Source organism: Spermophilus citellus, assembly GCF_964194105.1.
Source record: "Spermophilus citellus genome assembly, chromosome: 5".
NCBI classification, from domain to species: domain Eukaryota; kingdom Metazoa; phylum Chordata; class Mammalia; order Rodentia; family Sciuridae; genus Spermophilus; species Spermophilus citellus.
The window spans coordinates 17,793,599-17,808,097 of NC_138186.1; the positions used below are offsets into that span (position 1 = coordinate 17,793,599).

The 14,499-nt window shown below is 44.1% G+C and overlaps 1 long non-coding RNA gene across 3 annotated transcripts in view; it reads left to right on the forward strand.

The window, feature by feature from the left end:
* LOC308650571 overlaps positions 1–3,451 on the forward strand; it is a 45,745-nt gene extending 42,294 nt beyond the window's left edge. For all 3 annotated transcript variants that reach the window (XR_014022348.1, XR_014022349.1, XR_014022350.1), the window contains one exon: positions 2,864–3,451. This is a non-coding gene — a long non-coding RNA (uncharacterized lncRNA). The remainder of the gene's footprint in view (positions 1–2,863) is intronic.
* Positions 3,452–14,499: the final 11,048 nt, after the last annotated feature.

Below are 14,499 nucleotides of genomic sequence, written 5' to 3' on the forward strand. Positions count from 1 at the left end.
GTTCCCGTGTGGGGACCTTGCCCCCAGAGTGGAGTGTTGGAACACGGTGTGGACGTTTAAGGGGTGAGGCCTAGTGGACATCCGTAGGTCACTGGGGGCATGGCCGGGAGGAATTGTGAAACCCGTCTTCCTCTGCTGCCTGGCGCCAGATGTGACTGCTCGCTCTGACACTTGCTCCCCGTAATTGCCATCCTCCATCCGCCATCCGCCATGACATCTTCACCAGAATGTCGATGCAGGCACCGTGTCCTTGAACCTCCCAACCCGTGATCCCAGTAAACTTCTTTTTTTCAAAACAGCCTATGTCAGGTATTTTGTAATAATGATGAAAATCGAACGGACAGGGATGTGTCACAGGATTACTATAGGATTAAGTACTTGAATGCGCACCACGCAGGACAAAGTCAGTGTTCAAGAAACCTACACTATTTTGAGGATGATAATGACACCCTCTCACCTGAGTTAAAACACTGTAACCAACAACCTGGATCCATTCATTGATAAAAAGAGGAAAGACAGACTTCATCTGCTGTAAAATCACATGGGGACACATTCTGCTGTAGTGATCAAGAGCCCTGATGTGCCCTACATTCATGCTTAGCTAGAAGAAAAGCACCACACACATCGGATTAGCAGACAAGCTCTAGAAATTCTGAAGGACTCGGGCTTAATAGGGGCTCGGGAATCTGGACAACAACAGGGCCCAGTGTAAACACAGGAAAAACAGAACAGAAGGCCTTTTAGAAAAGCCGTAAGGCTAGCACAAAATCCTCCCTTGCTGTAAAAAACAAAAAACAAAAACAAACAAACAAACAAAAAAACCCCACCATCTAATTTAAGCGTCTCACTTAGAAGGTCCCTGTAAAGTCAGAAGTCACTGCCCAGCCCTGCTAAAGACCACAGAGGTTCTGATCATGGAGGCAACATGTACAGGATCCCCGAGGACAGAGGCAGGACCACGGTTGTGTTCTCTAAGATGTTAAACTAAGAACTCTAGGCAGAGGCTGGGGCTGGGGGCGTGGGGGACAGGGGAGGGTCATGGAATAGTTAGGTGACTCAACAGCCACTGGCCTTTTGATTGATTTTACTATGAATACATAAATCAAGCAAGACGTGAACTTTAAACCGATTGCAACACGCCGTGTTATCAGTGTGTTCTCTGGTTATTTAATTTCTGATCCGATCTTATCTCCTATTTCCCAAGATGCGTCTGAAAAGTTTCATGCTCACAGATAGAACTTCAATCACCTTTTCTTTTCTCCTGCCAGGGCTCCGTGTTTTCAGAGCGTGTGTGGATAGGGGCAAGTTTTACAGAGCACAAGCTAGCACTTTCGGGGCCTCTCCCTTGCCTATAGCGAATTCCTTCTGGTTTGGAAGAAAAATTCATCTCTATCAAGTCCCCCCCCCCACTTTGGGGGGTATTTCTTTAATTGCCACAATCACTCAAGGCTCTGGGTTTATTTTTATACATTACTCATCTGTTTATTCAATTTATATTTCATTTGATCTTGGGTGTAAGTCTTAAAACTTCAGTTATCAACTTGAGTGTTATCAGGGTTATTTTTCATGCCAAAAGGCTCAGAAATGCCAGTTGACTTGTGGACCTGACTCTATTTTTTCTTTTTTTTTTTTTTTTTCCCAAAGATACAGTTATTAGTCAGGGTTCTGGTAGGAAGGAGATAGCTGAGTGGAAAAGACTTTTTAAATGAAGCACTTTGGGCAGAATTATGGGGACCAGCCAGGGGTGCAGAGGCACCCTGAGCCCTGAAGGACTACAAGAGGCTGGGGACAGGATTGTCAGAGTCTGATAAGAAATGAGCTGTGTGAGAGGGACCACCGACAGAAGGTACCATAAAGGAACACAGCCACCAGCAACCTGTGGCGAGGCTGGAGGGAGCTGGCAGGATACATGCCCTTGGATCTCTCCTCCCACCTCTTGATTTCCTGACGCTGCCTCCAATTGGCCAATCTGGATGATCCAATCCAGAAAGATCAAGTTTCCTGTCCCAGAGAAGGGCTGAGAGTAGATTTGGAGTGAGGTGGGGATAAGATACACACAACATCACTGACATCAGCCTCTTCTGTACTGTTGGCTATTGGAATTCTCATTAGGATTTCAATTGACAAGCGATTCTCCATAAATTTTCAATAGCTATGGCACAGGTGAAAGTGCACCAAATATATTCATTATATATATATATATATATAATCTTGAAGAATTTCTCTTTGTTCCTGTTGATCAGCCTGATTCTCTGTATAGGGTGGATGGCTATTGTGCTAGTCAGCTTTCTGTGATTGTGTCAAGATACCTGAGAAATCCACTTAAGAGTAAAATGTTTATTTTGGCTTATGGTTTCAGAGCTTTCAACCCATGGTCACTTAGCCCTGTTGCTTTGGGCCTGTAGTGGCACAGTGCATCATGGCAGGGAGGATGCAATGGGGCATAGCTGCTTACCTCACGGAAACCAGGAAGCAAAGAAGGAGAGAAAGGGAGTTGAGTTCCAACATCCTCTTCAAGGGCACACCTCCTATGACCTGACTTCCTCTCATTAGGCTCCACCCACTAAAGGTTCCACCACCTCCCAGGGGCACCATGGGCTGGCAACCAAGGCTGGCAACATAAGCCTTTGGGGGTCATTTAGGAACCAAACCATAACACCTATCTTAGATGCTTTAATGCCCCTGTCATGGTAGAAATGATAACTCTCGGCCCCTATTCCAGATCTCCTGAGCCAGGAACTCCGAGAATGAGGCTCATCAATCACTAATGAGTCTGAAACGTGCCCAGGTCTGAAAAGCACTGGGCTAGATGTTGTGGAGAACATCTCCGATGCTTCTCCTAAGCCACACCTTTTTGTTCCAGGTGTCACTGTGGCAACCAGCAGCACACAGGTGTAGCCGGGCCCCACCTCCCCTCAGCTGCACCAGTGTTTCTTTTCTGCCTCGGGCTCCTCCACTGCTGCATGTGGGATGACTGGGAGGGCCTGCTCCACCGTCCAGGCATGTGCAAACCTGGAAACGCTGAGCAGCTAATGAGCAGCCCTGGGGCAGCCCTGGACCAGTCCACGTTGGGAGCCACTGGAGCAATTCTTCCCCTGCGGTCTTGGGGCAAAGGTGAATTCTACATGGTTCCTCAGAGGGGCTCAGTGGGACTGAGACCCATTTCTCCAAAACACCAACCAGCGTGGCAGTTACCTATGGGCAGTGTTCCCTCTTCTGATTCTCTTCATTTTTTGCTTCCCTGTATCATTTCCCAAAATAAACTGTGCACTGCATAAAAATGTTTTTTGGTTAATGATGGATTTCATATACAAGGGTGGCCTCATAAGATTATGATGCCCCTGAAAAACTCCTATTGCCTACTGATGTCATAGTTCAGTGCATTACCTGTGTGTTTACGGTGATGCTGATATAAATATAAATAACTACCACGTTGCCAGCCATGGGAAAGTACAGCAGCACATACAATGATGGATGGTACATGATACCTGATAATGATAATAAGTAGCAATGTTACTGGTTTATGCATTTACTATACTATACTTTTTGTCATTATTTTAGAGTGTATTTCTACTTATTTTTTTTAATGTTCCTGTAAAACAATCTGCTGTGTGGTGCCAGGAATAGCCTCATCCATCTCTTACTTATCGCATCCCTTGATTGCACCAAAAGTCCTTGGTGGGGGACTGGCCTATTCCATCCAGGTTTATGTGAGTAGGTTCTGTGGTATTTGCACATTGATAAAGTCACCCAGTGATGACTCATCTCTCAGAGTGTCCTTATCCTTCAGTGACACAGGACTGTCCCTGCATGCAAAACCCTTGTCTTAGGTTCTGTTTCTTGGGGACCATGTAAGGGAGGGTGAATATTCTCTCTTCATCCTCTGTACCACTTATTTGACCATCTTAGTGCAGCCATAGTCTGTCTGGCAATGTGGTTCTGTAGCTCTCTATCTCCCCAGCTAGACTGGTGTTCTTGGATCAGGGACTGGGTCTATTCATTCTCCCACTCCCCTATTCTGATGGATTTTTGGATACTGAGGAGCAAAACAAATGTCTGTTGAATCTAACAGACTGTCAGAGTCATACCCAAAAGCTTTTAAAGTCCCATGATAGTATTAACTCATCTGACTTGGAAAAGCGGTATATATTCCTTATTGCAGTGGTCTTAAAATTTGTAAACCTTTCTCTTTTAGCTATTTTTGATCCAGTTATTGCTTAAAAATGAAGTTCAATCATTGTGACCATTCAGCACAGTCAGGGCCTGCTTCATGGGCACGGGGCGTGGTGACATTAAGCAGGGCCTAGTGCCTGGAAGGGCCTGGCCTTGGTGGAATGCTCCGTTGTTGCCATCTTGAAGTTCCTGATTTTATCTTTGAATTTGGCGCGTTACAAGTGAAGCGCTGTGCGCATGAGCAGAAGAGCTCTAGGAAACAGGCGCATGTGCCATCCTATGGGCCCATCCCCAAGCTGTGTCCCTGAAGCCCAGAAGCACCGAATTCCAGGGAACCGTGGTGTGTGTGGTCCAGTAAGACCTAAAGGTGATGAGCGTGTGGTGCCCCTGAGGGAGTGGGCAGCAGAGAGGAAGTAAGGGAGCTGATGGGGAAGGAGGGCCTGGCTTCCATTAGAGCCAGTACTTGCTTCAAATCAGAAAGAAGGTGCTGACCTTCAATAACAAGGATGACCAAGGGACGCTATCATAGCCTTTCTCACCCACGTTGTTTCCCTGTTTTAGCCAGTACTTACACTGAAGGTGACGACATAGGAAAAATAAATAAAGGCAATGTACGAACCCAGAGTCCCTTCTCCTTTCCATCCTTCCTCACCCAGAGGCAAGCTGAAGGCGGGCTGCTGTGGAATGTGCACCCAGCGAGAAGTGAAATGAAAACATCGGCTGATTTTATGCAGTGGTTCTACAGTTTGGGTAAGAATAAAATAAATACTTTTATATTTTGGATTTTTTGGGGAGGAACAGAGGATTGAACTCAGGGGCACTCAATCACTGGGCCACGTCTCCAGCCCTATTTTTCATTTTGTTTAGAGACAGGGTCTCACTGAGTTGCTTAGCACCTCACTTTTGCTGAGAGATCCTCCTGCCTCAGCCTCCAGAGCTGCTGGGATTACAAGCATGTGCCACCATGCCTGGCTTATATTTATAGCATATTTGAGCTACAAAATACAGACTGTATAATAGTGGTGATTCTGTGTGTCAGTTGAATGTTTTTACAGTTGCATTTTTTTTTATTACAGATGCATTTAAAATTGTCATTACACATTAAAAAGATGACTGGGAAGATTTAAGTGCATTCACACACCAAAAGAAATATTAATTCAAAAAGAGGTGAAAAAAATAAAATAAGGCATTTGAAAATTTTTCTGAAACGAGGCAGACTGTGTGTGCAAGCACATGTGTGTGCACACAATCAAATACAGGTGACGTAAAATGCTTGAGTGAATAAGAAATATTTGTAAGGGGAGCGGCTTGTCTTTCCATTTAGCTCGTGCCAGTCTTTGGGAATGTGGAGAACAAAGCCATTGTTCCTGCCCAAGGGCTTTACAGATTATCAGGGGATTCGGATGAGCTACTGGACCGTTGGAGAAGAGGACAGTGAGCACACAGGGGTTGGAAACAGACAACATCCAGTGTGAGCCAGACGGTGTCCCCTGTAGCCCTCACCACCACTCTCTATGACCATGGACCTCGGCACAAAGCAGACCTCAATAATCAGAGCTGATTCAGGGTAAGTTTTTGAGAAGATGACTTCTCCATCACCAGTTCAGTATCTGGGTTTGCAGGCTCCTCGGGTATCCATTAACCTGCAGACGTCAGGATGCGGCTGGGAATGACCACATTCAGTGACCAGGAGAGACCGGGGTGAAGCATCTCTCAGGATGGCTGCATTCGTTCCAACACGATGGAGGAAAGAAACGCCGAAGCCCATTTCTGCCACCTGTGATTCTTATTCCCCAGGACAGTGTTTAATTTGGCATTACAAATTTCACAGCTGAAAACTAGAAAGATCTTCATACATTTCTTGTGTAGAAAGACTGTTTCACCCTCTTTATATTTTAAAAATTCAACTGTGTATCTTCTTATTTCTTTCTATGCATTTCATATTTCTTTGCCATATTTCTTCACCCCTGGAAGAAAGTCTTGTTCAACAAGCCCCTTCTTGGATGGTCCCCAGGACTCCGGATATGTGGCATTAACTGTCACCCACAGAGCCACCAAAGGACTTCATTTGCCCTGCCTCATGGCTCTTCTCTTTGGCGTCACCACTATTGGGTATTAATTAGACAAGGAGTTTCCTGAGAGTGACTTGTGCCTGAGTCTCCTCTGGGACTGCCCCAGGACCCATCACAGGGCCAGTTATATATGAAGAGAATCTGCAATAGACGGGGTTCATTGAATGAATCAGCTAATGCCATCTGCTGTGGTGTAGATGTGTCCCTCAAGAGTTCCTGTGTTGGAAGCTTCGTCCCCTATGTGGTGCCGTGGAGAGGTGGTGCCCAGCTTTTGGAGGTGGGATCTATTGCACGGTAATTGGGTCAATTTCCTCGGGAGGATTTAACGCAGTTCTCCCGTGAACATGGTTAGTTCTTGCAAGAACATTCATTGTTATGAAGGATAAGCCTTCCTGTTCTCTGGCTTCCTGTCTCACTGTGCAATTTCCCCGCCTCACACTCCTACTATGATGCCATCTGCGATGATATCACGAAGCCAGGGAGCCCTCACTAGAGCCAATGCCATACTATTTGGACTTTCAGCCTCCCAAACTGTGAACTAAATACAGTTCTTTGCTTAATAAACTACCCAGCCTCAGCCATTTGTTGTAGCAATGGAAAATGAAATAGATGCCATCTAGTTGCTCCCAAAATTTAAAAAAAATTATGCTCTTCAGTGATTCACTTCTTTGCCATCACTCTTTTCCCTGGTACCATTGTGTGTGTGTGTGTGTGTGTGTGTGTGTGTGTGTGTGTGTGTATGTGCTGGCGATTGAACCCAGGGACACTTTACCACTGAGCTATATCCCAAGCTCTTTTTACTTTTTAATTTTGAGACAGATTTTTGCTTAAGTTGCTTATGGCCTCTCTAATTTGTCTAGGCTGGCCTCAAACTTGCACTCCTCCTATCTTGGCCTCTTGAGTCGCTGAGATTACAAGCATGCACCATTGTGCCCAGCTCCTGCTAACTTAACACACACACACACTCTTAAGATTCTGTTCACTAAATAAATAAATAAAAGAAAAAAAAGAAAAAAAATAGCAGATGGCTGCTTAGTCCTGGCTGCTGGGACATTTGGCACAGTGGAACCTTTTGGTTGTGTCTGAATTCAGAGCATACCTGTAGACCTAGTGAGAGCCTGGGCTTCTGAGTGGGCTTGGGAAACCCTGATTTATTATAAAGCTAAAATTAAACTACAAGTTTTTACATGTCGCACAGCAGCAGCTGATGCAAGTCTTCGTGAGCACAGTGCTTCTCACACCTCGGGTTTCATCTACAGTAAAGGGATTCCCACGTGTCATGCCTGGATCGGGTTTTGGCCATGAAAATGAATGAAATCGGGGAAATTAAAAGTCATGTTCTTTCACTTTCTTTGAGTTAAAAAATCTCTTTAAGATTTTTCAGAATTCCTGGCACTTCTCCTTCTCTCTCTCTCTCTCTCTCTCTCTCTCTCTCTCATTTGGCATCTGTGTCCTAGTGCCTGCCAGGACGTCTGCATCCAAATGGAAAATGCTGAGACAATGAGGCGATCGTCTTTCCTGGAGCACTTGGGAGGTGCTGGGGTCTGAAGTGCTCACCTCCCAAGCTCATGTTGGAGGTGCTGAATCTGACAGTCGGCTCTGCGGCCTGCTGCCCCACTACCCACATGAGTTCGCTGCTGGCAGATGGTTTGTCTTTTCCCTGTGTCCCTCCTAACCCATCATTGACAGAACATCCTGATCGTGGTGAGAGATCCGGGGTCCACACATGGCAGAGTCTGCTCTCCATGCCAGGTTCCTCCTGGTGCAATCCAGCTCTGTTCCTAACAACCCCCACCCCAACCTCCGTGCACAAGGTTTCATACAATGTGTAGAATTTCCAAAAAAAAAAAGAAAAAAAAAACAAAACAACCCACAATGCTCTCACTACATGCCATTACGGAAGCAGCTGTGAGCATCAAAAATAAAATGGCAGCCAGAGCATAGGGTGTATTAGTCAGCTCTGCATTACTGCACTGAAAAGCCTGATGCAGGACACTTACAAAGAAGACAAGGTTTGTTTGGCTAACACATGGAGGTTCAGAGTCTAAACAGCACAGCGCAGACTCTGGTGAGGGTTAGGGGCCAATGGATGGCAACGGTGGGAGCATGTGTCAGAGTAAGGGGGGAGGGTGGGTGTCCTGCAATCCCTTCAAGGGCACAACCCCCCCAGTGACCTAACTTCCTCTCACTAGGCCTCACCTCCTAAAGGTTCTACTACCTATAAACAGTGCCAAGCTATGGACCAAATGTTAGATCACAAGGGACCTTTGGAGGACCCTCAAACCACACTCAACTAAAAAAGTGTCATTCCCTGAAATTGAAGCTGAGGATTGAATTAGCATTAAGCACAAAAGCCACCCAATGTGACATGGTGTATGATGCTGTTAGGATTTGTGTGTTTTTAGTGATTCTGATTTTTTAGATTATTTACATCTTATAGAAAGTATTTTCTCAATGTTTTTATTTTTTATGGAGGACTATTTCTAAGAGTAGTATTGGGTTGACAAAAACATTAAAAAGAGGGTCCAGAGAGCTCCATAGGCTTCCTCACCCCTTCATGCATGGCCTCCCCAGGATCAACCTCTCCATCTGGAGAGGTGCATTTGTCACAGTCAGTGACCCCACAATGACACATCATCATCGCTCAGTGTGCATTGTTGACGTTGGGGTTCACTCTCAGTGTTGTAAAGTATCTATTTATTATTTAATGTGTGTGGTCATTAGCCTTGAGCCAGAAGTAGACGTGGTAATCTTTCACATGCAAGGAAGCTGAAGCGTACAGCAGTGAGGTGATCCTATGCACAGATGCCCAGCCAGTAAGCGGAGAGCCAGGAGAGGACAGCCCAAGCACGCCCCGTACCATCTTAGGGCTGATGAAGTGGGCGTGTTTCCTTAGATAACTTTGGGAAGCAGACAAAAAACCAATAAGGTGTCAACTCACTGTGGTGGGAAAACCTGCTACAAACTGCAAAGAGGTGGAGGATGAGCCTTCTCAGGTCTTGAGAAGGGACTGCCAGGGTTTGCATATGGTTTGAGTGTGTCCCCCAGAGGTTCACATGCAGGGAATGTGATAGAACTGGAAAGAGGTAGGGAGGTAGGGCCTGGTGCATAATCGTTAGATACTCGGGGGCGCCACCCTCAGTGGGGATTAATGCAGTTCTTGAGAGGCCTCCATTAAGAATGAGTTGTGCTAAAAAATGCAAGTCTGAATCCATCTGGCTTCCTGTCATGTGATGTAATCTCTTCCTTTTGGATATGCTTCCCCCAAGGTGCCATCCACCATGTCATGTTGTAGGTAGAAGGTCTCCACCAGAGTGAAGCAAATGGCACCATGCTCATGAACCTTCATGACTGTGAGCTAGCTGAGCCTCTTTTCTTTATGAAGTACCTGGCCTTGGGTATTTTGTTATAGCAACAGAAAACAGATGAATTCACAAAGAGTAAAGCTAATGATTTTTGAATTTTTCCAGCACTGTCAAAAGAGAAACACAGGTGTTTAAGAAACAATAAATATTCTGGTCTTGTACACTAAAGAAGTATATTCTTCACTGGAGAAGAGATATTGCATCAGCCTGTATTGCAACTATTTAATGCAACATATCAGATTAAGCAAGCCCCACAGTCATTCAAATCCTTTCTCTTTGGCTTGTTAATAACCAAACATCTGGTTATTAACTAGTTAGTACCTAGAAGCTGGAGAGGAGTAGGGTGCTGTTAATATTGGACTATAAAATAATAGTTGTGGGAAAAGTTTGTATTTTGATCTAAAATTAGAGTCTTGACTTCCAGCTTGTGATTTGGGCTTCTGGTGAACTTGACTAACAGGAATCGATTCCCCAGCACCAACTCAAACCTGGGTGAGCTAGTCTTGACTGATTTTCTGCAGGAGTAAGCAGTAGATGCAGCATCCATGATTATCATCTCAAGTGCAGCCATCTGAGAGTCCCATCTGGATCTGCCTGCTCACCTTCCCCACAACTTGATGTGAAAATAAATCTGATTAAATGGTCCACCAAAGCAATGTCTCTACCGGTAACATCGTTTTTTAAAAATTTGGTAGTAGAGATTGAACCCAGAAGTGTTCTACTACTGACCTACATCCCCAGCCCTTTTTATTTTTTATTTTGAGACAGGGTCTTTCTAACTTGCTTAGGGCCAAGCTATTTGCTGAGGCTGGCTTTGAACTTGTAATCCTCCTGCCTCAGCCTCCTGAGTTGCTGGGATTACAGGCGTGTACCTCCATGCCCAGCAACCACCTGTAGCGTCTTTGAAGAGAACTTTACATGATCTTGCCTCACCTTTTCCCTATGTAGAAGCCCCATGAGTGGTCAGTTAAGTCATTAGTGAGTTTATGACCTCAACATTGATTTTCTTTGGGACATCTCTATTTGTTAGAATTTCTTTTTGTTACTGTATTGAGCTGAATTTTGTCTGCCTGTCAGTTCATTCTCTAGAGCTACACAAAATAAATCTACTTCATCCACATGGGAACCCTTGGAATATTAGACTTGCAGCAATTAAACATAACATGTAAACCTTCCTCACAAGGGAATTTTCTTCTCCTTAACCATTTAAGGACTGTTGGCTTTAAGAGAAGAACTCAGTTGGATGATTTTTATGTTGTAAGCTGAGGAGGACGTCTGTCTGGAACAAGAGTTGAGTGCTTTAATCTTTCATTATATGGCAATTGCCAAGAACGTGAAGGTTCTGAGATTTTACTTGACTGGTAATGTTAACAGGTTAGCCTGCCATAGTCACATCACTTTCTAGTGGGGGCTCCCTAGACCCCAATTTCCTCAGAGTGGGCGAATGGGGACAGACAACACCTCCATGCACAGAGGGTGTGTTCCAGAAGAGAAGGCCTCAAGTTTAGGAAGCCTCCATCTTTTATTATGGGTCGTCAGCAAATCTGCCAACTGCTGCCTGGGAGAAGATGTTTTTCTTGCTATACTGGGGAGCAAACAAATCAGTTCTTTGCTCTGGAGAGAGATGCTCTATCTTCCAAGGCTGTTCTCTCAGCATGTATCCTTGAAAAGATAGTCTGTAGCAAAGGCAGCGCCTCTGCTTGCAAGATGTGCAGAGACGCAAGAGGCCCAGGAACTATCACCCAACAACAACCACCTTTGACTCCACTTCAGCTCTGCCACCAACCTGCAAATCTCTTACCTGTGAATTTACTTTTCTCAGCCTCTCACCAGACCCAAACTTGATGCCAAAACAGGCTAAAGAGAAGAAAGGGCAGGTGTAAGCAGCATCATTCCTTATTTTCTAATTAAGTTTTATTTGCAACTTCCTCTATTAAGTTCTTTTCATTCACATCCAAGAGACAGTTTTCCCTTCAGATAATGCAGATTTTTGGCAATGCATGAATTCAGTTAAAAATTTATTATAGATTATATAAAACTGGAAGGGCCATGTGATAAAGGATAAAGTTATTAGAAGTCAAGTGGGATGGTGGGCATGTTGACATGGGCCCGCAGGCCCAGCTACGTGGGAGGCTGAGTCAGGAGCATTGCTGGAAACATTTGAGGAGTAAAAAGAAAAAGGAAAAAAAAAAAAAGGCAAGTGAGATACTCGGATAAACCATTTGCAATTTTCTTAATAGACCAAAGATTAATACCCAGACCATGGAGCTGTGGATGTAGCTCTATGGTAGGGCACTTGTCTAGCCTCTGAGAGGCCATGGTGTGATCCCTAGCATCACAAAACAAAAACAAAAACAACAAAAAAGAAAACAAACAAACAAAAACCAACAGAGAAAGAGAATACGAAAAAGTTATTCCCAGAAAAGTCAATAAAGTGACTGTTCATCTTATGAAGAGACGTTTAACCTCAGACACTAATCAGGTAAATGCAAGTTTTAGATAATGAAGTGACTTTAACATATTGTAAAAATGTGAGAGTGATGATAGTCAGAATTGGCAAGGAGTCTCTCAGAGGCTGGAGGCATAGATGAACTTAAAACACATGATTTGTGCAAAGCCCCTGGGTTTACATACATGCACACACACACCACATTCCAACACCAAAAAAGAAAAAAGAAGAAGATCCTAAACCAACCAAAAAACATTTTCAGCAAGGCTAAGGGTGATATAAATTGATAAAATCCTTTAGAGGCCAACTGCTAAGTTGAATCTCTTGAGAGGACTAATTTAATACTGTTGGAAATATTAAACTATTGGAAATAAGATAATTGGCCATTAAGCAGAGAAAGGTTAAATGAATAGGATATTCACTATATCCATATTATGAAATGTAGTCATACTGCTCTAAAAAGAATGAAGCAGTTTCTAATTTTGATTTTTTGAAGGATTTCTAAGAAAAATTATTTGTCTAAAGAAGTTGCAGAAAAATACTTAGGATATGAGGTTATATTTTTCTTTAAAAAAAACTCCAAATGATATATTCCTACATATGAACAAACATGTATATACATGCATGCAAGAAAACAGAGAATAATACACACCTAGTGTTCAATATTCTTTAGCTCTGGGGAGGAGAGTGGTATAAGGGATGGAGAGGGTGGTGGGTATAAAGGTTGATTGGCTTTAAGTTCATTCTTGTTCAGTATTATTTTAATTAAATGTGTTGCTATTTTGCTTGAACAATTAAGAGCATAATAAAAATCGCACTGTGGTCAATCAGTTTGGTTATTCTGTGGTACTCGCGTGGTAAAGAGCCAGTTATGGATCGAAACCATAACTGGGCTGAAAAACACAAGCAGAACCTTAGAATAACTGGGTGGAAGAAAAAATAGGATTTTCATGAAATCCTCTGTGAATGCCCAGCACACGCTGCCTGGTTTTCCACGTCTACTGCAGCACATCAGAGTGAAAGCACTAAATGAATCACATACTGAGGCTGGGCTGTGGCAGGGGCTCAGTAGCACAGCACTTGCTTTGTGTGAGGAACCGGGTTCGATCGATCCTCAGCACCACATAAAAAGAAAATATTTAAAAAAAAAAACATGTACTGAAATCAAGGGAGAGATCAAGATAATTAAACCATAAGAAGGGAGATGGGGGTGTAGCTCAGTGATAGAGCCCATGCCCACCATGTACAAGGCCCTAGATTCAATCCTCATTCCCTCCCAAAAAGAAAAGAAAAAAGACACTTAGAGGAAAATTTAGGAATTTCAGGGATTGAGAGGTCAGTATGTATGTGTATATATATATATATATATATATATATATATATATATATATGAATAATGAAGCTTTTTTTTTAAATTTGATATTGGTGACTTGGGCATTGTGGTATCACAAAACAGTGGTTCCCAAAGTGTGGTCCCCAAACCAGCAACAGCATCGTCACCAGGGAACTTGTTAGATATGCAAATTCTCAGTCCCTGACCCAGACCCATTGCATCTGAACCTCTGGGGCTGGGGCTCACCAAGGTTTTACTGAGCCTTCTAGGGGATCCTAAGGTGCGCTCAAGATTGACAACTTTTGGAGACCAGGGCTTCTCCAAAGTGAACCCAGACATCACCCGGGGAGCTCTGAGGCAGCACCTTCTGATGTAGCAGGAATGGGGGTGGACCTCAGATTCTGCACTGTTTTAGCAGTTCCTGGGTGAGGTCGATGCTGCTGTTTCTCAGAGCACATTCTTGAGTCACTTTTGGAGGAAGATGGAGTCTATGACTGGAAGGCTTCATGAGGAAATGATGAAGGAGAAATACAAAGAGCCACATCAGTTTATTTCCATCGGTAACTTAAAGGCTATGAGCAAGAAGAAGGCGGATTTCTTGGAATGGATTCAGGATGCCTTCATAACAACATCTTTGCATGTCTCCAACATGCTTCCTGAAAGCTCCAACTATTAGCAGCTACTCCTGACTTCTTGTTCTCCATTCCTTTTCCCAGATGGAGAAGCCCAGGCTGGCCCACAGAGCTATTTGCATCTCAAGGTCACAGGGACCTCGGGCTGGCACAGGCCTCTTGGCTGACTGGCCGCAGCTCTTTCCACAGGACTTTTCTAGCTGTCTTTGTCCCCACAGTGGGAAGTAGTGACAGAGCTCCTGAGATTAACACAGCTGGGTCTCCCTTGTGAAAACCCGACCAGCTCCATCTCCAGGCTGGCCGGTGAATAATAGGAATCTTTATCATCCTTTCCGTCAGAAAGCATTTATTTAAAACCCTTGGCTAACGCATGGGGTGAGCTGGCCTGTCACACACCATCACATGGCATGGAAACTGGCGATTAAATTTAGCAACCCACCTTGGCAAATTCAGACCGGGATGTTTACCGGCCAGC